The sequence below is a fragment of the Dipodomys merriami genome, unplaced genomic scaffold (assembly GCF_024711535.1).
Source record: "Dipodomys merriami isolate MVZ:Mamm:240054 unplaced genomic scaffold, mDipMer1.0.p SCAF_7, whole genome shotgun sequence".
Classification (NCBI taxonomy): Eukaryota; Metazoa; Chordata; class Mammalia; order Rodentia; family Heteromyidae; genus Dipodomys; species Dipodomys merriami.
Window position 1 is genome coordinate 25,293,806 of NW_027206290.1, and position 22,702 is coordinate 25,316,507.

A 22,702-nucleotide genomic window follows, 5' to 3' on the forward strand; every position below is an offset into this window, starting at 1 on the left:
AATAGCTACAAAGAAAAGTTCTTCTTGCCCAACTTCCTCTACTCGTTTGGCAGTATCAAGTATGTTCCTAGAACATACATTTGCATTTTGAGGAGCTGAGAGATTGTGCAGCCTCTCATAGTCTCTGCTCTTCTCTTCATCTCACTACTCATTTGGGAGTCCACAAGGTCCTGTTCTCACTTTCCTTTTCCACAACCACCTGCATTAGTGAATTTTTAAATTTATTGATTGATCTTGAGTAGTTGTACAAAGGGGTTTCAATTCCACATGTCAGTTTGTGAGCACACTACATCATTTTTATTTATAAGTTTTAAATTGCCATCTTTAAATGACAACGAAGGAATGGCTGTTTAACAGAGCAGGTTGTGAACACAATAAACCTTGGTCTATGTTACCCCTTTTGTTTTTCCTCATTTTTCCCAACCCCACCCATCCCCTCAAGTTATCTGCTTCCATTTTCACTTACGCACCTTGAATATTATGACTGTACTTGCTCAGCCTTTCTCTCTCCATTTTTTTGCCCTGGACCCCCACCCCCTATCCCCTTCCCCTCCCTGCCCCTGACAAACATGTCTCTGCTTCCTGGTATTAATTGTGTTAAGCTGTTAAATGTGAATAGAAGATCTTAAATGTTACTAGATACCTTTGACCAGTCAGTCATATCTCCACTTTTTACACATCAACTGATCCCCACATCTGCCAGGTGTAGGGTAAAGAGAGAGAAATGGTAGTGGGTAATTGGTGCATAAAAATAATTGTAGCCAGGTGCTGGTGGCTCAGGCCTGTAATTTTATCTACTTGGAAGCTAAGATGTGAGGATCACAGTCTAAAGCCAGTCCCTCAGGAAAGTCTATGAGACTCTTATCTCCATTAAAAACTACCAAAAAAAGGCAGAAGTGGAGCTGTGGTTCAAGTAGTAGAGTGCTAACCTTGAGCAAAAAGGCTCAGGGTCTGTGCTTAGGCCCTGAGTTCAAGCCCCAGGACCAGCACAAGAGAGAGAGAGAGAGAGAGAGAGAGAGAGAGAGAGAGAGAGAGAGAGAGAGAGAGAGAGAGAGAGAGAGAGAGAGAGAGAGAGAGAGAGAGAGAGAGACAGACAGACAGAAAGAGAGAGACAGAGAGACAGAGAGACAGACAGAGAGAGACAGAGAGACAGAGAGAGAAGAGAGAGAAGAGAGAGAAAGAGAAAGAAAGAAAAAGAAAGAAAGAAAGAAAAAAGAAAGAAGATAAAAGAAAGGCAGGCAGGCAGGCAGGCAGGCAGGAAGGAAGGAAGGAAGGAAGGAAGGAAGGAAGGAAGGAAGGAAGGAAGGAAGGAAGGAAAGAAGGAAGGAAGGAAGGAAGGAAGGAGAGAAAAACAAAAAGAAAAAGAAAATTGAAGTCCAGTAATGTGTAGTGGGTTAATGCTGACTTATGAGTATATTGGAGCAACAAAATATGAAGCCTCTGCTAAGATAGCTCAGGCTCCATTAATTTGCAAAGGAAGAGACTCTCTCCACTTAATTAGGAGGGATTAAAGAACTAGGATTCTTTATCAGAATCAGTATGCCTGGGTTTGGATCTGGCCCCTAATTTATAAGCTGTGTGACCTTTGTCAAATTGTGTGATCTCTCTGTGTCTCATATTTTTCGGCTGTCAACACTGTCATAAATTAGATAGTGTTTGTCTGTTTTTATCCAAACATGATCATTAACTTAAAGACTTTCCTGTGGAGCAATGTAACATACTTTTTCAAAATGTAGTTCCACAATAATAATGACTTTCATGATCCTAAATGTGTAGTAAAACAATATCATAATTCTATTTGTGTTGTTTATTAAAAAACAAAGACCGCCTTTTGTGACTCCATGATTCTTTTCTCCCATGGTTGATCCAATTTGCTTTCCATATTAGACTAAACCTCCAACTACTTAGTTCATATCACAACATTTCACCCTTCTGAACTATTATTTTATATCTCATATCTCATGCATTCTCTTAATTCTTGTGCACAGTATTGATCTTGTTCTTAGGAAGTAATAAAATACTGAATTTTCATTTGCAGTCAAAAATCAGAACAAAACAAAAAAAGCCCCTCGGTTGCATTTACTCTCCAAAGCCTTATCTACTATGGCAAAATAAATCTTAAATTTTTCACGACTTAATTTTCACTGTGGTTCTTCAAGTTGGAATGCATAATAAACATAAAAATGAAGGGGCATTTCTTATTAGGCTCTTTAAGTAAACAAGAAGTTCGTTCTAATCAGCTTTTCAAAATCATAACTGTTTCCTTGATAAACATGACAGTCAGTGTAATTCAATGTACTATCAAAGCAAAGCATCTCTGAGTTATGGGAGGAGGAAATCAGTACAGTTTCACAATCAAGCTCATCTACATTTTCTAATGGTTTACATTTTTATCTGAAATGCTTTTGTAAAATGTGCATGACTTTAGGTGCATGGCTTTAATGTTGCAACATAATTTCATGATGACTATAAGGTTTATAGTCATTTATGATGGAAATATTATATGGAAATATTACAATTAGTATGCCTGGGTTTGAAACTTGGCTCATCACTTAGAAACTGTGTCTAATTATTTGACCTCTCTGTGTCCCTTTTTCCTTTTCTGTAAATAAGCACGAGTATAATAATTGGTTGTTATAAATGAACACATACGAAGAACTTAGAAGCATGATTATCACACTGCTTGCTTGTTTGTGGGTTTGAAGCAGTGTCCCACTATATAACGTAGGCTAGCCTTGAACTCAAAAATCAGCCTTCCTCAACATCAAAAATATCAGAATTACAGGCATGTACTACTACTGACCACTGGTTCATTTGTTGTTGTTATTTGTTTGTTTTGTCTAATGGACCCTAATTAAGAAAAAAAATCAGTGTCTTATTTCTAGCTCAATTCAGATTTCCTACCTCAAATTATGTATAAATATAGGTAAACTATAATTTTTTAAATGTTATGTTTTCTAAATACAATCAGTGCCAGAAACATAGCAATAACCAGAATCTTAATTTTCCTTATACACTATCATTCACCACGCATATGGGACAATTCTTTTATTTAATACAGACCAATTCTTTTGTTTATTACATTTATCAAGTGTTCAATAAGTACCTGCCTGCTGTCAAGTAATTGCCCAATTCACTTCTATGGCTGGATACCCGGGGGAGTATGTTCATATATGATTGACTAATTCTGTACATTTGTGTTGTTTACTTGAGTTTCCTGGGTAAACTTTTGATTAATTAAAACCACACAGCCACCTATTATTCCAAAACTCAAGAAAGCTGAAGCAGGAGAATCTCAAGTTCAGTGTCAGCCTGGGCACATTATCAAGACTCTATGTAGAATACAAACAAAAAATCAAAAAACCCAGAAAAGAAACAAAGTAAAACAGATACTGATAGGTATGTATGTATGTATGTATGTATGTATGTATGTATGTATGTATGTATATAATAGGTATGTATGTATATCTATCTGTCTGTCTGTCTGTCTATTATCTGTCTGTCTGTCTATCTAAATTAAAAAATACATTTTGCAAAAGTTGCTGGGCACCAGGGGCTCACACCTATAATCCTGGCTACTCAGGAGGCTGAGATCTGAGGATTATGGTTTGAAACCAGCTGCAGCAGGAAAGTCTGTGAAACCCTGATCTCCAATTAACCAACCAAAAGAGCCAGAAATAGAACTGTAGTTCAAGTGACAGAGAACTAGCCTTGAGCAAAAAGCTCAGGGACAGCACTCAGATTCCGAGTTCAAGCCCTAGGACTGGCACCAAAAAATAAAATACAATTTACAAAAATTATAAAGTCTCTTCATTCATTGTTTCACATATTGCAAATAAATATGGATATATGTCCATATGTGTGCACACCCAAGACTCCTTTCTCACAAAAAATTGAATTTACAAAATACATAATAGTTATCTCTTGTGTTTTTCTGTTAAACTATATGCATATCACTTGACTGATACATATAGATTTAACTTTGTCTCTTTTATTTTTGTGAAAATTCAAGAGTATGTGGAAAGTTCTACACGATTGTATGTTTAGACATTTAGTACATACTCAGGTACCTCCCGGCTAAAATTATTGCTAAGATATTAGATATCCTGTCTATTTAAATGCCTACAATAGTGTTTTAACTTATGTCTAAACCTTCATTCACTTAACATTCACTTACCAAGAGATACTTAAGACATTTCCAAAATTCGCTGTAAATAACAATGCTCTAATGAACATCTTTATTTTCACAATTTCATCGACCAGATAGGCCTGCTAGAAGTGGAAGACTAGCTAACGAATGTGTGCTTTCAAGTTGTTGCTGTTGTTTTTTTGTGTGTTGTATTTGTGTGTTTGTTTTTGCCAGTACTAGAGATTAGACTCAAGGCCTTATATTGTTCAGCTTACACATCTGGCCAGCTACTAGTTGAGTCACACCCACAGCCCAGCTTTTTGCTGGCTAATTAGAGATGGAATCTCTACCTAGGCTGGCTACCAACCTCGATCCTCAGTAGCTAAGATTATTGGCTGGGTTTTTAATATTTAATATGCAAAAATAACTAACTGAGCCTCTAAAAGTTTGTACAAATTTATCATGCAATATTATAATAGTTCATTTCTCACACTCAGTATCTACCCATCAGTTGTTTTATTAATATTTTTAATTTTTATATGATTCAAATATGCATATGTTTTTATTTCTAGCTTATAGATTTCAGCATGGTCACCTATTATGCTTGTACTTCACTGACTTTACCCCTTTATCTTCCAGATACACTAGACTATTGTTCTGCAATTTGTAAGAACTCTTTCTGTACTATGTATATGCATCCTTTATTATGAGGCCAAGGATTTTTTTCTCTAGGATAGTTTCAAGGTTTGCTCAGGCATCAGTGCCTCAAGGTTCAAGAATGAATATTCAATAAGCCATGTTTCACACTTGCATTTTCTCACAGCCTATGAACTTCACACAGCAGAGATTATTTGAATAACATGGATCGCTGAATCTAACATGGTACTTTGGTTCTGATTTCCATGTGTGTGAATGCACCTGCCCTGTGGCCCTTCATCTCCTCATTCCCCAGACAGTGTGCTGCATTCCTAACAACTAGCAGTCCTTGAGGCTGTGTATTCCACAGAAGCAATTTATTACAACATTAAATGGAACATGTTATAGAAGCTACCTATTCCTTGTAAAGGAATGCCTCAAAGTAAAATAATGCTATGGCGGATATTATATGCTATGTGTGTGTGTGTGCGCACACGCGCGCGCAAATGTAGAGGCTTGAACTCAAAGCTCCAGCTCTTGCTTAGCTCTTTTGAGGCATTCAAAGCATTCATAGTGTTAATTTACTTGTTACATTGTCTATATTACCTAGGCTTGCCTCAAATTCCTCTACCTTTTAAAATATGTTTTAAGCCAGGTGCCAGTGGCTCATACCTGTAATCCTAGCTATGCAGGAATCTGAGATCTGAGGTTCACAGTTTGAAGCCAGTCAGGTCAGGAAAGTAAGACTCTTATCTCCAATGAAACACCAAAAAAATCTGGAAGTGAGAGCTATGGCTCAAGTGGCAAAGTATTAGCCTCGAGCACAAAAGCTCTAGAAGAGCACCTAGGCCCTGAGTTCATAACACCAGTACAAAATATATATATATATATATGTTTTATAAATTTAATATGCTTTTATACATACATGTTTTATAAATTTAATATACATATATATTTTAATAAATGTAATGTGTTTTTCCCATGGTTTCCCTTATTTGCAATATCTAGTATATGTATGAGTCAAGCAGAAAAGGTCAGATAATGTGATGTTAGAAAAATGAACCCTTAGATATGTATTTAAATGTTTTTTTTCTTTCATGCATTTGTTTCTAATGCATTTATAAGATTATTTCTTTGTTGCTTTGTATGTCCCTCCCCCACAGTATAACCCCTGCTTTCACTATATTTGATGGCGGTATAATTTGTGGAGGAGATGGGGAAAAACAAGTCGTTTAAGGATACAGGTGGACCCGTTGCAACTATGAGAAATACAAGTTGTCATGTCGAAAACGAACTTTACAACTTTGGTGTGGGGGGAAGGAATTGGGTGGGGGGACGGGGGGAGGCTGGGAAGGGATGTGAAGGGTAAACAAAGGAGGAGGCTGCAATGCTTGATAAGAAATGTACTCATTATCTTGCCCATGTAATTGTAACCCCTCTGTACAGTATGTTCACAAAAAATTAAAATTAAAATTAAAATTAAAAATAAATAAATGTAATGTGTTTTTAACATGGCTAGCATTTTAAGACATGTATATCTTCAACTTGCTTCATCCTCTGCTGATTGTATATGATTTGTGGTTTGATTCCCATTGCATGAAGTAACTAAATGTTGGCAAGAGCTTTTAGCTAGGCTCAGTGTTGAGCAAGCCAAGATTCTGAAAGAAGACAGCCATGCTTTTCCTTCCAAAATGTTGACTCTGGACTCAGCTGCCACCAAATAATAATAGACTACCCACTGCCTGAAAGGTCAGAATCACAGACTGATTAGAACATCATGATTATGTGCAGAAAGAAACAGCGGGTCATCTGATGCCAAGTTTTGTTCTGTGACCTACTTTCCTCAGATTGGTTTGGTTTTGATGGACAGGCGAAGAACCAATATTCTGTGGAAAGGACTTCCAGTGACTGTTTAACATGTAGCACCTTAAGAAAGTCATGTATTAATGATTTTAACGTCTTCAGCAATGCTATTAATGATGTAGTTAATGTAAATCTAGATGTTTTGGTTTATTTTTTATTTCTATAACAAGATGCCTGATACTGGATAGTTTTGGGAAAAAAGACGTTTATATGGCTCATGTTTCAGAACTAAGTCCAAGGGCATTGTGTGGGCAAACCACTAGTGTCACCACAACATACCATCCTCATGGCCTTGTGAGGTCATTCTCATGACCTTTACAATCTTCCAGCTCCAAATGCCAATAACAAGGGAATTTGGGAATTAAACTTCCAGCACATGAAATTCTAAAGGACACATTTGAATCATACTATGAGATATAAAGGACATTAATATGCAAACTAACATAAGCAATCTTCCTGGAAGATTGATGTAGGTAAGTGTTTTCAACGTCACTACTATCTCTGCAGGCAATATTGGCTGTGTTATTTGCTCGTGTTTGCATATATTTGCACATATACAATACATACATATATACTCACAGACATGTTATCCAAATGTATTCTCATATGTATGATAACTTTATTGAGATAACCCACATACATCAATTCATCTTTTAACAAGGATAATTCAGTAGTTTTTATAAAACATACACTCATAGAGTTGTATGAACATCATTATCTAATTTAAAACATTTTTATAATTTCAAAAAAGAAAACAAATAGCATTAGTAGCCAGTCCTCTAATTTGGTTGTTTGGAATAATTGATAAAAACAAATGATTAGACTGACCAAGAAAAACAAAAAAGAAAAGATAAAAATAAATTTAGACATCAAGCAATGATAAGATTATCACATTATTATGCACCAACTTTGTCAGTAAATCTGAAATTATTAGTAGAGTAGACAAATTTCTAGGAAAGCATAGGTTACTAAAGGTAAAGAAAGAAAAAGGAAAAAGAATCTGATTGTACTAGACAGGTTACAGAGAATGAATTCACACCTAGCATGCTCAAGGCCCTGGGTTTGATTGCCAGCACAACACCAGATATGTTGGTGCACATTTTTTATTCAATCTACTTGAAAGGCTTCCCTCCCTCCCTCTCTCCCTCCCTCCCTCCCTCCCTCCCTGTCTCCTCCCTCCCTTCTTTCCTTCCTTCCTTCCTTCCTTCCTTCCTTCCTTCCTTCCTTCCTTCCTTCCTTCCTTCCTTCCTTCCTTCCTTCCTTCCTTCCTTCCTTCCTTCCTTCCTTCCATCCTTCCTTATCCTGGGGCTTGAACTCAGAGCCTGGGTGCTATCTCTGAGCTTCTTTTGCTCAAGGCTAGTGCTCTACCATTTGGGCCACAGCTCCATTTGCAGCTTCTTCTGTGATTAATTAGAGAAAAGAGTATCATAGACTTTTCTGCCCTTGTTGGTTCCAACTGCAATCCTCAGACATCAATCTGCCAAATAGCTAGGATTACAGGCATGAACAACTGGTGTCCAGCAGTAGGAGGATCTTGATCCAAGACTAGCACAGGCAAAAATCATGTGAGACTCTCTGAAAAACAAACTGAAAGCAAAAGGACCAGGATATTGGGATTTAGAAAACTTGGTGTGGGGGTGGGGTGGAGAGGGGGATGGTGTGTTCAAGATGCAAGCCACCTGCCGGGGGTTCTCTCTGTATGAAGATGGAAACTTTTCTGTGTGGTCTCACCTGGATCCTCCTGACCACAAGTATCTAGGATTACAGATCTGAGATACTAGCTTTAAACAAGACACCCCTTACCTCACCAGAAAGAGAAAGGAACTTCATGGATGGCCTCTAAAAAGAAACAATTGGCATATATACCTAATGATATTCTGGAGGTATTATCCCTGAGGGCTGGAGAAAGGCATGATCCTGCCACTCAATCTAGTCCCTTGTCCCTTGTGCCTGAGTAAGCACAGCAAGGGAGTGGGAAGGTATGCAGATTGCTAAAGAAACAGGAAACAGAGATATGTAGATCTCAACTGGATGATGGCCCAACCGCCCCCCCCTCGCAAAAAAAATCACAAGACATTATCTTCAAAAAGCAAGATGCCCAAGGTTGTGTCTCAAATAACAGAACATGTGCCTAGTCAGTGTGAGTCCAATCAATTCCTGGTTCCTAAAAAAAAAAAAAAAAAGAAGAAGAAGAAAAGGAAAAATCTATAGATAAATTTTTAGAATTAACAAAAATGGATAAATTAAGCAACTAAATACCAATCTGAAATCACTACTAAGGTAGCTCAGACTTAAGAAGGACTCACCCCACCCCTCAACCTATTACCCCTCCATCCCAGTGTCCTCATTTCTGTTGTTGCCACACCATTTACCTAGTTGCCCAACCCAGAATTTAGGGTGGTCTGCTTCTAGTGTACAGAGTCACCTCATGGGTGTGGATGTGACCACTCCAACTCACCCTCATCCATTAAACCTTCTTACATGGTGGACATGCTATCCAAAGCCTACCTTCAGCCTTCCCGCTTCCCTCAGCTCGACTAACTCACAAAGTCTGCCTAGTCTGTCTCCACACACATCCTGAAACCCCTCTCTTCCCCTCCATTTCCTTCCCCCACTACCCCTCTATTCCTTCCTCCCTTCCTCCCTCCCTCTCTCCTCCTCTCTTTCCCTTCCCCTTCCTTCCTTCCCTTTCCCTCCATTCCTTCTGCCCCCTCCTTTCTCCTTCTCTTCTTTCCTCTCCCCACCTCCAGTCCCATTCCCTTTTATCTCTGATTTTTCAACCTTGGCCCAAGTCATCATTGTCTGTCCCCTAGCACACTGTACAACTTCTTCCTAGCTAGTCACTCTTTTTTCACTCCTGCTTCTCTATGATCCCTCCTCCCCAGTACTGATAAACAATGTTAAGATATAAGTCCAATCACATCAATTTCCTGCTTAAATATAAAATAAACAGCAACCACAAATGCCAGAGTCTACGAGGAACCGTGAAACCATGTCCACTCTGGTGTAGCCACACTTTTATGAATATGTTGCAGACTCTCGTGCTTCAGGCTCTTGCGCAGACTACCTCCTCTTTTGGAATAATGAGTGGTGTTCTACTAAGTGCCAGTGTTTCTTCTGCATATGCTCTGTGCTGTGCACCTGCTGTGTGCAATGCAACTTACTGGTGCTCCTTTGATCTCCCCCTCCTCCATTTCTTCCAGTTAGAATGTAAACTTCAGTAGGCTGGGAAGGTGGCTCAGTGGTAGAGCACTTGCCTTGCATGCCTGAGGCCCTGGGTTAGATTCCCCAGCACCATGTAAGCAAAACGAAAAAAGCTGGAAGTGGCGCTGTGTTTCAAGTGGTAGAGCGCTAGCCTTGAGCTGAAGAGCTGAGGGACAGCGCCCAGACCCAGAGTTCAGGCCCCATGACCAGAAAAAAGAAATAAATAAAAAGAACTTTATTTTTAAACTAACTGAACATGCTAAAGACTTTAAAATACACAAAAAAGAGAGAGAACACCTTCTCAACAGGTAGCACACCATTTGGCACATAATAACCACTCCATAAATGTCTGATGAATATTATGCAAATGGTATCTCTTTCCTCTACAGATACACAGCTGTTTAAAAATAAATCTTTAAGCATTTAAAACAAATTTAAGCCAGGTGTGGTAATACGTACCTGTAATCCTAGCACATAAAAGGCGGAGACAGGAGAATTGCAAGCTTGAGGCCGGCCTAGGCCATACAGCAAGACTTGGTCTCAAAAAGGAAAACCTAACAATAATAACAACAACAATAATATGCAATTAAGTAATTACTAAAAGTATTCATCCATCAACTATGCAGGTTTTATATGAAGCACTCTACCTTTGGTGTACTTGGTGTAAAATGATTAGAGCAGACAGGAAGAAATGTGTCTAGCGGTGTGAATTAAAGATAAGCTAATGAAGTTCTTTTTGAAAGAAGTCATGGTTGAAGTCTTCTCTGCTATATCCAATGGCTTTAGTAGATAAGTATTCAGTATTTTCTTGCTGACTGAATAACAATTTATCCTGATGTTCTGCCAGGTTTCTTATCAAAAGAGACAGAAGCCAATTGACTAATTGAAGAAAAGGAAATTTGTGGAAAGTCTGTCTGGTTTGTAGAACCTCCAGGAGAGGGGCCGGCAGCGTTTAGAAATGGACCAAAGTCTAAAGGTAGTCAGATGGAGGTGGAACTGTGGCTCAAGTGGTAGAATGCTAGTGTCAAGCAAAAAAGTGCAGTGACGATACCCAGGCTCATACACGAGGCGGGGGGGAGAGGGGGGGGAGCCAAAAAGCAAGAAATAGTCTGACAAAGATACTGCTTCACCTGATGATGATACACTCCACCAACCTCAATGGTTATTACAACTTTGGTGAAGGATGCCCCTCTCTCTGTTTCTTCACAATGTTACTTTAGTGCATTTTCCTTAAATACAAATTCTGCCTTCTGCTCCCACTTCTATTACAACTTTGGTGAAGGACGCCCCTCTCTCTGTTTCTCCACAATGTTACTTTAGTGCATTTTCCTTAAATACAAATTCTGCCTTCTGCTCCCACTTCTATTCCAGGATGGATATACCTTGAAGATCTCACAGTGGATTTGATCCCTCTCTTTCTTTCTCAACCTTATTCCTTGCTCTGATTATACACTTGAAACTCCAACCACAGAAGATGTACATCAGAAATTTAGTCAGTCTTTGCTTTCAGGAGACTCTCTTCTCTCCTTTTGCCCTCCCTCCCTCCCTCCCTCCCTCCCTCCCTCCCTCCCTCCCTCCCTCCTTCCCTTCCTTCCTCCTTTCCTTCCTTCCTTCCTTCCTTCCTTCCTTCCTTCCTTCCTTCCTTCCTTCCTTCCTTCCTTCCTTCCTTCCTTCCTTCCTTCCTTCCTTCCTTCCTTCCTCTTTCCTTTTCTGTGCCAGTACTAGGGCTTGAACTCAGGGCTTGGGCACTTCTTCTTAGCTTTTTATTGTTCAAGACTAACACTCTACCACTTGTACCACAGCTTCACCTCCAGCTTTATAGTGGTTAACTAGAGACAAAAGTGGTTAACTGAGTCTGAAGCTCCAGCTGGTTTTGGATCACAATCCTCAGTTCTCAGCCTCCTGAATAGCTAGGGTTATAGGCATGAGCCACCGATATCCATCTGACATTTTCTTGGAGTTAAATAAATACCAAAAGAGCATTGATAACAGCATGTACCTTATCCGTCAAGTTTTATAATTCAAACACAAAGTAAGGTTGATTTACTTTGTGATGGAACTTTGATAGCATAACTGTGTGCTAAACATAGCCAGCCTTCTAGCATTATGTATAATCCCTAATGACAATCTAAATTTAGTTCTGTAGATAAGCTGAGATCATGTAGAGTTAGATTTGGGATGTATTTCGTGCTCCGTTACCTCCTCTAAGATATATACTCTGTAGATTCCCCCCCCCCCGCTTTTTTGGCTAATGTCACTTCGCTATGCATTTCCACGTGGCTGGTAAATTGACAGTTTCTGAAGGATGATGAGAAAGGAAGCCATTTAAAGACTTAATGATACCTTGCAGTATCTCCAGATTATAAGCCAGACATTCATATAATGCATGCATGTATATCATGTTTCCTTCCTATGTGTAGGTATAGTTATATATATTCAAAAACTCGCACAACAATAATCTGACTGCTACACTGATGACATGAATGATACAAGTGAAATGTTCAGTTATGTTAGAGCTCACCTTTGGGTGGAGTTCCATTACTGACAACGGATTAACTTGTGGTTTATTCTAACCCTGACGGTCCCTTTGAACTATCAGGGCTGTTTGATCCAATGTGAGAAGAGTGCATTTTATGAGAACCGAGACAACATCGACGACAGCTGTTGGGGCCGCCAGCGTGCGTCACACCACAGGCAGCCTCTGCTTTGCAGTTCCTGTTTTTGTCTGAAAAAATGGCCCAAGCTGGGAATCCAAACCGAGTTGTTAAATCCCCCCAAGTGTGATCTCTCATAATCAAATATAAATGTGCAATGCATCCTTGCTTCACAATGACATGTAACAGTCTTAATTTCGTTTAAAAACAAATGCAAATCTGTCTGACACACAGTACAGTGACACACCCTCTCCTTTTGTGTTACCTGCTTTTATGGGGCACTGGGGCTCCAGGTTTAGATTACAAGTGTGCTAGGGTTTCCTCTCCCTCACACACTTGTAAGTCACTGCCCTGCTTCCTCTGTGTCCTCATTTCAATCTCAACAAGCGCCGCCCAACCCTGACCAGAAGCAGCCTTTACCAAAGCCTTGCCCTTTATTCTGCTCCACCAGCCACTTTCAGTTCATCCTTCCGTGTTGTGTCTCTGTCTTCAATACCAACAGTCTCCTGACTGCTGGTAAGCTTTAGGATAGCAACCTTCCTCTCTTTCTCTTGTCCTTAGAGCACTAGGTCCCTTCTATCTCTGGTCCCCCTTTTTTCCTCTACTCTCACATGGCAATTTCTTTTCTGCTTTTTATTTATTTATTTATTTTTAAAGTTAAGGAATAAAAGTAATGAAGACTCCTTTTAAGATACAAAGAATAAGCCAGGCACTGGTGGATCATGACTAGTAATCCTAGCTGAGATCTGAGGATCCTGGCTTGGAGCCAGCTGGGGCAGACAAGCTCAAGACTTTTACTTCCAACTAACCAGCACAAAGCTAGGCGTGGAGTTGTGGCTCAAGTGACAGAGTGCCAGCCTTGAGCAAAAAAGCCAAACAAATGAGCTTTGGTGGCTTACGCTTGTAGTTCTAGCTAGTGGTTCAAAGCCAGCCCAGGCAGGAAAGTCTGTGAGACTCTTAATTTACCACCAAAAAAAGCCAGAAGCACAGCTGTGGCCCAAGTGGTAGAATGTTAGCTTTAACTACAAAAGCTCAGGGACAGCAGCTAGTCCCTGAGTTCAAGCTCAAGTACCACCCTCCCCCCCAAAAGACATAAAAAATAAAATACATTCCTGAGTAAAAGGTAGATGTCTTTCCTTTTTCCAGTTTATGTATACATACATATATACATGTTTATATATATTCAGATACATCTTCATAATTCCATATATGAAAATAGCAAACATATCTTATCACAAAAGTTGAATTATACATACTAAGTATTATTCTACAAGTTGTATTTTTATAGCAAATCATGGATATGTTTCCTAGTCAATATATATGAACCTATTTAACTTTTTTAAAGACTCCATACCATTCCAGAATACATAAGTATCAGGTTCTAAAGTCTTTTTTTGGTGTGCCAGAAATTGAACTTTGGGAAGATTGAGCAAGTACTCTATCACTGGACTACATCCCCCACAGTTCTACAATCTTCATGGCTATCTCTACATAATTACTTCCTTAGTCAATCAAATTCAACAGCCAACCCCAAATTACAAATTTTGTACTCTCTGGTGTGTTTCTAAATGGCATTATATACCTGGGAAAATAACATTGCTGTCTTTCACATTTGTGTCTTTAGAACTCGCACTAACATTTCCCCTAAACCCAAGACAGAAGTGTCACTACCAGAAATGTGCCTTTGGGTGTGGCACAGGATCGGGTTCTGCATATTTCAGGTTGCATCTTTATGTGATTCCTTTACTCTTTTGCTGAAAGCTCCATCACTTTCTATTTATTGCACAACAAATACTCACCATATAGACCTTCATTTATTACTGTATATCTGTGGCACTCTAGTCCTTTCTTCTTCTACTTCCTAACCATCTGTCCAAGATAAAGCATAATTGTGTCTTTTCCATGAGGTCTACCAGGATCTTTCTAAGAATAAACTTTTGTCACCTTTTTTTTTGTCATTACAACGTTAATGTGTATCCTGTTTTGTATTCAAATCAGTTATGTTTCTCTATTAATAAGTTGGGGAATAACTGAGAATATTTTCCTTTCTTGGGCTTTATGAAATGAGTGTTAGCAGGATTTAAACCTTGTGTTCTTGTTGCATTTGAATGTCATCCAATTGTTTCATTATAGATATTCCTGCCTATGAGCTTTACCAAATCATCTGCTATAGTAAGATTATTTTATTTATAAATCACAAGGTTATGTCATAAAATAACTTCAAACCAAACTAAACTAATTTTTTAAGAAAAGATTTTATTGCTTTAGAGCCACAGTGCAATTACATGGCGACAAGCCTTGATTTAACAAAGACTGATTATTGCACTGGAGTAATCTCAAATGTTAAATAGTATTGCAATCAAGTATTTGTATTATACTTGCTGAATGAATGAATACTGCTTACTCTTGTGATTAAAAGATCAAAGATTGTTAATCACGTCCTTGCACGTTTCACACGTAATCTTCCAAATCCAGTAATGGTGATAAGAAGCCTGTCATTTATGTAAATATGTCAGAGCCCCACAGTAATGAAATCTGGATTAGTTTTACAGAGGAATGAAGAGAGCAAATGTGTGTCTTCCCATTGAATGTAGAGTAATTCTTTTTTGTTTGTTTCTTTCTTTCTTTTACACTTAGGATCCCTTTACTAACACAAAAGTGGTCTTGTGATTTTTGTGATGCTTCTGGTACTTCATTTGATGTATTGGCCTGGAGGACAGATCACTGGAAAGAGCTACGAACATTGTTTGCCATGGAAGAACTGTACAATAAAGATCAGGTTTCCAGTTGACCAAAGTTCAATATTCCCCATTTGGACACACTCATTTTTTTTTTTTGCCATGTAGAATAAAAATGTTCATGTGATATTGACCAAAATGCATTGTACTTAGAAACTGACATGTTTCATTGAAACCCCTTTGTATAGCCACTTAGGTAACTTAAATAAGTTACAAATCTGAGTAAAAATTATATATATATATTTTTTCTGGCTTGGGAATGATGCTCAATGGTAGAATAGCTGCAAGCACAGAGACTTCCACTTAAATTACAGATATTTTTTAACTCCATTAACCAATGAACTGATGAATGGGACACATTTTGTTTACTGACAAAAATCTATAAAAAAATCTATTCATATGCAGAAACATTACTAAGCATGAGACAAAGTGACTCATATTCTAACGTAGGTGATCTGAACACCATTGTGCTGAAAGACAGGCTGAGAAGCTGGGTGCTGATGTTTCACACCTGTAATCCCAGCTACCCAAAAAGTTGAAATGTGAGGATGGCAGGTTGAAGGCAGCCCAGGCAGCAAAGTCTTTGAAACTCTTATCTCCAATTAACCACCAAAAAGCCAGAAGTAGAGCTGTGCTCAAGTGGAAAAATGTCAGCGTTGAGCAAAATAAAGCTAAGCACCCAGGCCCTAGTACAGGCAGAAAAAAAAAGAGAGAGAGAGAGAGAGAGAAGCCCCTGCTAGAAGCGCAGAGTTCATGGCATTGCCAGAATAGGCAAATCCAAAAAGGCAGAAGCAGGTAGTGGTTTCCAGGGGCTGTCCTAGTGTATTTAAGTACTGTGCATTTAAGTTTCCCTCATGCCTTTTCAGAGTTCGCTGGCAGTGAGTAGTGCCTAGATCCAATCCATGTGGATAAAGAAAAGGCGGAGAGGAAAGCTCAAGCAAGTGTCTGAGGCATAGGAAGAGTCACCGGATACTAAAATCCTGGGGCATCTGTGACAAATACTGCACCAAGGGATTAAGTGGTGGAGAAGGAGGTACAGTCCATTGGGGTGGGCTTCGTGGCTGCAATACAGGTGAGGTCTTCAGAGGCACTGTCATTCAACTTCATTGAAACCCACTGGATGGCTCTTTGGGGAACCAAAGGGGTCATCAGGAAATCAGAAACTGAGGTGCATAGCATCACAAAGGCCTCACTTCTTTTTTTTTTTTTTTGGTCGGTCGTGGGGCCTGAACTCTGGGCCTGGGTGCTGTCCCTCAGATCTTCAGCTGAAGGCTAGCACTCTACCACTTGAGTATCAGCCCCACTTCCAGCTTTTTCTGCTTATGTGGTGCTGAGGAATCGAACCCAGGGCCTCATTCATGCAAGGCAAGCACTCTACCACTGAGCCACCTTCCCAGCCCAGGCCTCACTTCTTCATCTTCTGAGTCTTTCGGTGGCTGTGAGATGGGCAGCCTCACATCTACACCAAATTCTACTAAAATAGATTAGAGCCACTAAATCACCACGTAGACAATTGTTGAGAATGGTCAATGGAGAGAGTAGAAGTTGATGAGGTCACCACTCAATCCTTCACAATAAAAGGCAATAGGCAGTTACCATGCTCAAAATACAGCTCCGCACATTCAACAGCAAGCACCATTTGGATATGAACAGGAATATTTTTTCTGAAGATTGCAGATGAACTGGATTTTTAGTGTAACTGTCATGACCAGCTAATTGGAGCCATTACTTGTCATAGATGTGTGTGTGTGTGTGTGTGTGTGTGTGTGTGTGTGTGTGTGTGTGTGTCTGGTACTGGGCTTGAACTCAGGGCCTCATGTACTTGCTTGGCTTTTTTGTTCAAGCTTGATGCTTTGCTGCTTGAGCTATACCTCCACTTCTGGCTCTTTGGTAGCTAATAGGAGTCTCACATACATCCCACTTTGGATTGCATTTATTATGTTTATTAAATATAATCCAAGGTGAGTTCAGTGACTCTTCAATAGAGTAGGACAAGATTGTACTCTGCTTCCTTGGATTTTTCCACTGGGCACCAACTCTGCAGTCGTGTTAACATTGGCCAAAATAATCCTTTTTTAGAAACGATAAATCTCAGGATTGATGAGAAGAGGTAGTTCTCCCTACCAAGAAACCAAATGTGTACAGTTTAATTCTGAGTGAGGAAAGCCACGTATTTTACAATAACTTTAAAGAAAGTGTGAGTGCATATTATAGTTTGGCATGAAGAGTAGGGAACAGAGTAATATTTTCCTAACAATGAGACACCCCAAGGACCATCATAACCTACAGTGTGATAGCAGGATGAGGTGACCATCACCCCCAAAGCCTGGGTGGCTGTGTCTGTCCTCCTTCTTCCCTTCACTCCTTCATCAAAATAACCCCCAGCCTCTAATTAGGCTTCCTCAGTATCTTGCTAGTGCCCATCTCCCTCCATGTATGCCCCTCCTCTTCAGTACCAGCGAAGCTACTGTTACAGCTCACCTGTAATTTTCTGCACAGCCTCTTGTTCTCAGACTTTCTTTCCTCAATCCATTGTCTGTGGGACCACTAAGGTACTCTCTCTACTGTAATGCTTTTCCCTGTTTACTCATTGCTCTCCCCAAATCATCATCTGTATCCAAACTTCTTCACGATCTTCTTCAGGATCTGAGTCTCTTCCTATAACAAATCCTTCTGCCTACTCCTAACCTACCCTTGGAATTTAAACGTACATTTCCCTGAGTGAGTGGCATTCTCACCCCTGGATCTTTACATACTCCTGTCCTGACTCTTGCATGTCCCCAGCATCATCTTATAGTCCTGCTCCCTCACTTGACACACAAAAGCACATTCTGTCTTCTCTGACTTGAACAGCATCCTTCCAAGTTATGAAATGGATTTGTGTGATCCCAATGTGTCCCCCCAGTGTCTTGAGCTGCAGTTCAAAATGTGGACTTCCAAGTCAGTTTTCTGGTGCGGTGACTAAATACCACTGAGACTAAATCAATGAGAAGGAGCAAAGGTTTCAGCAGCGTGTGGATTTGGAGGCCCAAAGCTCAAAAGCTACATCCGGTAAATATCTTTTTGCTGAATTTTGAGGCAATGTAGGGCATGCCTGCAGCCTAGCCCAGTCCCTCCCAAAAGACAGTAAGACATTTTTGAGGGCTGTGGCCCCATGACCTTATCATCTCCCAAAGGCTTCACCTGACACCACTGCCTTTTAGAATTAAGTCTCAATGTGAATATTGGTAGGGGCAAACCACATTTGATGTATAGCACTAATCTACTGACTAGTAGACTCCTGAAATAGTAGACTCTGTGTGTGTGTGTGTGTGTGTGTGTGTGTGTGTGTGTGTGTGTGTGTGTGTGTGTGTGTGTGTGTGTGTATTGGGGCTTAAACTCAGGGCATAAGTGCTCTTCTTTAGCTATGTTACTCTACCACTTGACCCACAGTCCACTTCTGGCATTTTGCTGGTTAATTGGGCTGGTAAAATTGCTGGTAAAATGGGCTTTCTTAACCAGGATGGCTCCAAACCTTGATCCCCAAATCTCAGCATCCTGAGTACCTAAGATTATAGGTGAGCGCTACCATCTCTTGGCTAGATACCACTCTTAACATTCCTTATTAGTGCTCAAATCCTTTCCTTCTCTTTATCCTCTCCTTATAAGAAGGGTGAACTTACTTCACCATACTATCACGTCCCTCACCTGGCTTCCCTCCCTTAAAGCTCCCGTTCCTTCACCAAACTTCTAGTCTCATTAGACGATTACTTCTTTTTAAGACTTGTTTTTAGGATCATGTACATTGTATTTGTTGAGTGAATTAGGTCATCAAATTTTTTCTTATTCTTTTTTTTGTGGTTTGTTTTGGAGACAGGGTCTTAAACTCATAATCTTCCTGCTTGAGCCTCCTGAACATAAGAATTACAGGTACACACAACCAAACCTAACATTATCAGTTCTTCAGAATAACATCAGGTAGGGCATTATTCCACTTTTTTCAGATAAGAAAGTTGAGGTTCAAATAGCTTCAAGTTCACACCACATGCAAATGGCCCGTTTGTCTAACTCCCAAGGTATGTCTGACTTGGGTTTCTGTTTCCTTACATATCCTTCGTATAGAAAGTTCTTCTTCCCATGTAGTCAGTGAAGGAACACCACTGATTACATAGTGGATGGCTGCCAGCCATGCACACTAAGCAATCTCAGGTTCCAATGACTTTGTGGTAACTGCTTTGCAGAATTATTTTGTGCTGTGGCAAAACTGTGATTAACAAGCCAGTCGCTGGTGTCTGTAATCCTAGCTACTTAGGAGGCTGATACCTGAGGACCACGGTTCAAAGCCAGCAGGGGCAGGAAAGTCTGTGAGACTCTTATCTCCAATAAACCACCAGAAAACCAGAAATGGCACTGTGACTCAAGTGGTAGAGTGCCCGCCTTGAGCTGAAGAGCTGAGGGACAGTGCCCGGGGCCAAAGTTCAAGCCCCATGACCAACCAAAACCAAAAACCAAAAAACAAGAAACAAAACAAACAAAAAAAACACCTGTGATTAACCAGAATTTTTGGTTATGCAGAGTTTACTTTAGGTAGAAAGATATTATAAAATTTTAGGTGAAACAACTCTATTACCTACCCTCCAAAAAACTGACAGTAATTTATTTGCAAGAAATATTTTTCAAGACATAAGTTGAAACCTCTCTTCTTTGATCTTCATTGCTGGTATCTCTGTATGACTGGTGTAGTAATGATCAAATAGCTTGTGCAGAACAGTGCCTGGAGGAGAGTAAACAAGTAAATATTTGTCAAATGAATGAATGAAATGGGAAAGCAAAACATTTGTCATGTTAAGGTGTATAACCATTTACTTATACTTGCTGTATTCTTTCTAGTAAGGGAAAATACACTTTACAATATATTTTAGCTCAATTTTCCATCACAAAATTCAAAACAAACAAAACTGTCATCCTTCTTCAACTGGTAAAACATATATCTTACTATGCTAATAAAATCTTTGTATGATTATAGTTTCTAAATCTTCTATCAAACCTTAGCATGTATATTTATGTTTGTTTTCAACTGTGAACTTAAGGCCAATAAAAAGAAGGCGGACCTTGTTGACAGAAATTAAAGTTTGGGGATTATTTGTAGATTTTTTGAAAATATCAAAGTTATTTCTGTTGACATGAATATTTCAGATCTCCTCATAGCCAACTTTCTTCACAATTATGTATCGTGAAGTTGGAGTTATCTAACAGATCACAACTTTTATCAAGACTTTCAGCTGGTGCTGGTAACTCACATACACATTCCTAGCTATTAAGAAGTTGAGATCTGGGCTGGGAAGGTGGCTCAGTGGTAGAGTGCTTGCCTTGCATGCATGAGGCCCTGGGTTCGATTCCTCAGCACCACATAAGCAAAAAGAAAAAAAGCCGGAAGTGGCACTGTGGCTCAAGTGGTAGAGCGCTAGCCTTGAGCTGAAGAGCTGAGGGACAGCGCCCAGGCCCAGAGTTCAGGCCCCACAACCGGACCCAAAAAAAAAAAAAAAAAAAAAAAGAAGTTGAGATCTAAGGACTGAAATTGACAGCCAGCCAGGGCAGAAAAGTTTGTGAGACTCATATCCAATTAATCAGCAAAAAGCCAGATGTCAAGATACTGCTTAAGGGATAGAGGACCAATTTTGAGTTAAATTGACAAGGAAGAACACAAGGCCCTGAGTTCAAGTCTCAGTACTGGCACAAAAATTAAAAAGTAGATTAAAAAGTAAAAGACTATCATCATGTTTAACATATTAAGCCACAAATGGACATCCTGATTTTTCTGGGTGAAATATGAAACAGAAAATCTTTTTAATAGTTGAGGAAAAGCATCACTTGAGTTGCATGGATCACAATACTCTGTTTCTAAGTTTGGATGTTACCATTAATAGTTAATATGTAAAACTCCAATATGAGGCGTTTAAAGATATACAACTAAATATCTTATCTTTTTTGAAAAAAAAAGCCAGGTGTTTATTTACTGGTCATGATGTCTAATCTGCTTTTAAATCAAGCTATAAAGAGGATCAGAAAATAATGGGAGAACTGAGCTTCAGGTCCCATTATCAGTGCAATTATGATTGGATTATGATACAGGACAGCTTTTCCTGATTATATACTCATTGCTGGAAGTGTGTCAAGTAGAATGCTTCTAGTAGAATCTACATGCACAATGTATCAGTTAAGTCTTCCTGAGAACTAAATAATGTTTATTTGACTACTAACAGTTTGGATGCATTTAATAACTTTCTTTGGGCTGGGAAGGTGGCTCAGTGGTAGAGTGCTTGCCTTGTATGCATGAGGCCTTGGATTCGATTCTTCAGCACCACATAAGCAGAAAAAGCCGGAAGTGGCACTGTGGCTCAAGTGGTAGAGGGCTAACCTTGAGCTGAAGAGCTGAGGGACAGTGCCTAGGCCCAGAATTCAGGCCCACAACTGACAAACAAACAAACAAAAAATAACTTTCCTTTTAGCTATGGCCTACTATGGACAAACTTGGAAAATCCTGGCATGGGGGTAACAGATTCTGTCCATATGACATTATTAAGTCCATACATTTTTCAGAGCCCCTATTAGACAAAGAATATGACTGTAAGTGTTCTGCAGTCTGCCTTGGGTGGAGAAATATAATGTCCCACTACCTCCTGCTTGGAGTGTCCTCTCTTCTCTGGCTCTTGGAACTCTCTGAAGGACATTTATAATCAACCTAGCACAGAAGCAGAGCTTCTGAAAGAGGAGGAAATGCCCTGTGCAGGGCATTGCTGTGCAGGGATTCTGTGTATATATGGGGGTAGGGAGTGTGTGTGGGGGGGATGGATTTTGCTAGTGCCACTTTCCCGGGAGTCTTTGAGGCCTAGGCTTCCTTCCTGCTGTAAAGTGGGGCCAGAATCTCACTAAAACCATTCCTTTTTCTGCCCTGTTCCCCCCCCCAACACCTTCTTGTGGGGTATACAATTGATCACACCTCTTTTCTTTGTTGACCCATTCATTTTCGCCTTCCCATGTGTTGTTTGTAGTCTTCAAATAAATTGTGCAGGCAACGGTGTAGCAGCTGCTTGTAGCAGATAACAGAAAAGCCCTCGTTGGTAGCCCACTGTGGTCTGCCTTCCCTTCCTAAACTGACCTCTGAACCTTTGATGGTCTCTCCAGTTCTCAACAGCAGAGTTTGAGGAAATCTGTTTAAAATTCAAAGTACTCATGCAATCACTTAAAGGAAGAAAACAACCTCTAGAAATGTATTTTAGAGAATAAAGGAGGAGAGAGCCTGGAAATCCCCTCAGCATTTTGTTTCACAGAAAGAAATGTATCAATGTCAGGTCTAAGTTGATGAATAAAAACTTAAGGCAGGAGAAAGACTTGCTGGGCATGTTTTTAATGAAGTTATTAATGCTCAAACTGTCCAATACAAGAGCATGGGATATAATCTGCTGGTTGTATACTTATTACTACATACTTAAACAGCA

At 39.6% G+C, this 22,702-nt stretch overlaps 1 protein-coding gene across 4 annotated transcripts in view; it reads left to right on the plus strand.

The window, feature by feature from the left end:
- The window catches only part of S1pr1 (sphingosine-1-phosphate receptor 1), a 158,863-nt gene that overhangs the window by 51,034 nt on the left and 85,127 nt on the right, over positions 1 to 22,702 (plus strand). For 3 of the 4 annotated variants that reach the window (XR_011368812.1, XR_011368814.1, XR_011368816.1), the window contains one exon: positions 15,124 to 15,318. The exons of the other annotated variant lie outside the window; for it this stretch is intronic. The gene's annotated coding sequence lies outside the window, so the exon portion shown is untranslated. Of the gene's footprint in view, positions 1 to 15,123; positions 15,319 to 22,702 lie in introns of those variants that run through there. 4 annotated transcript variants of the gene reach the window in all.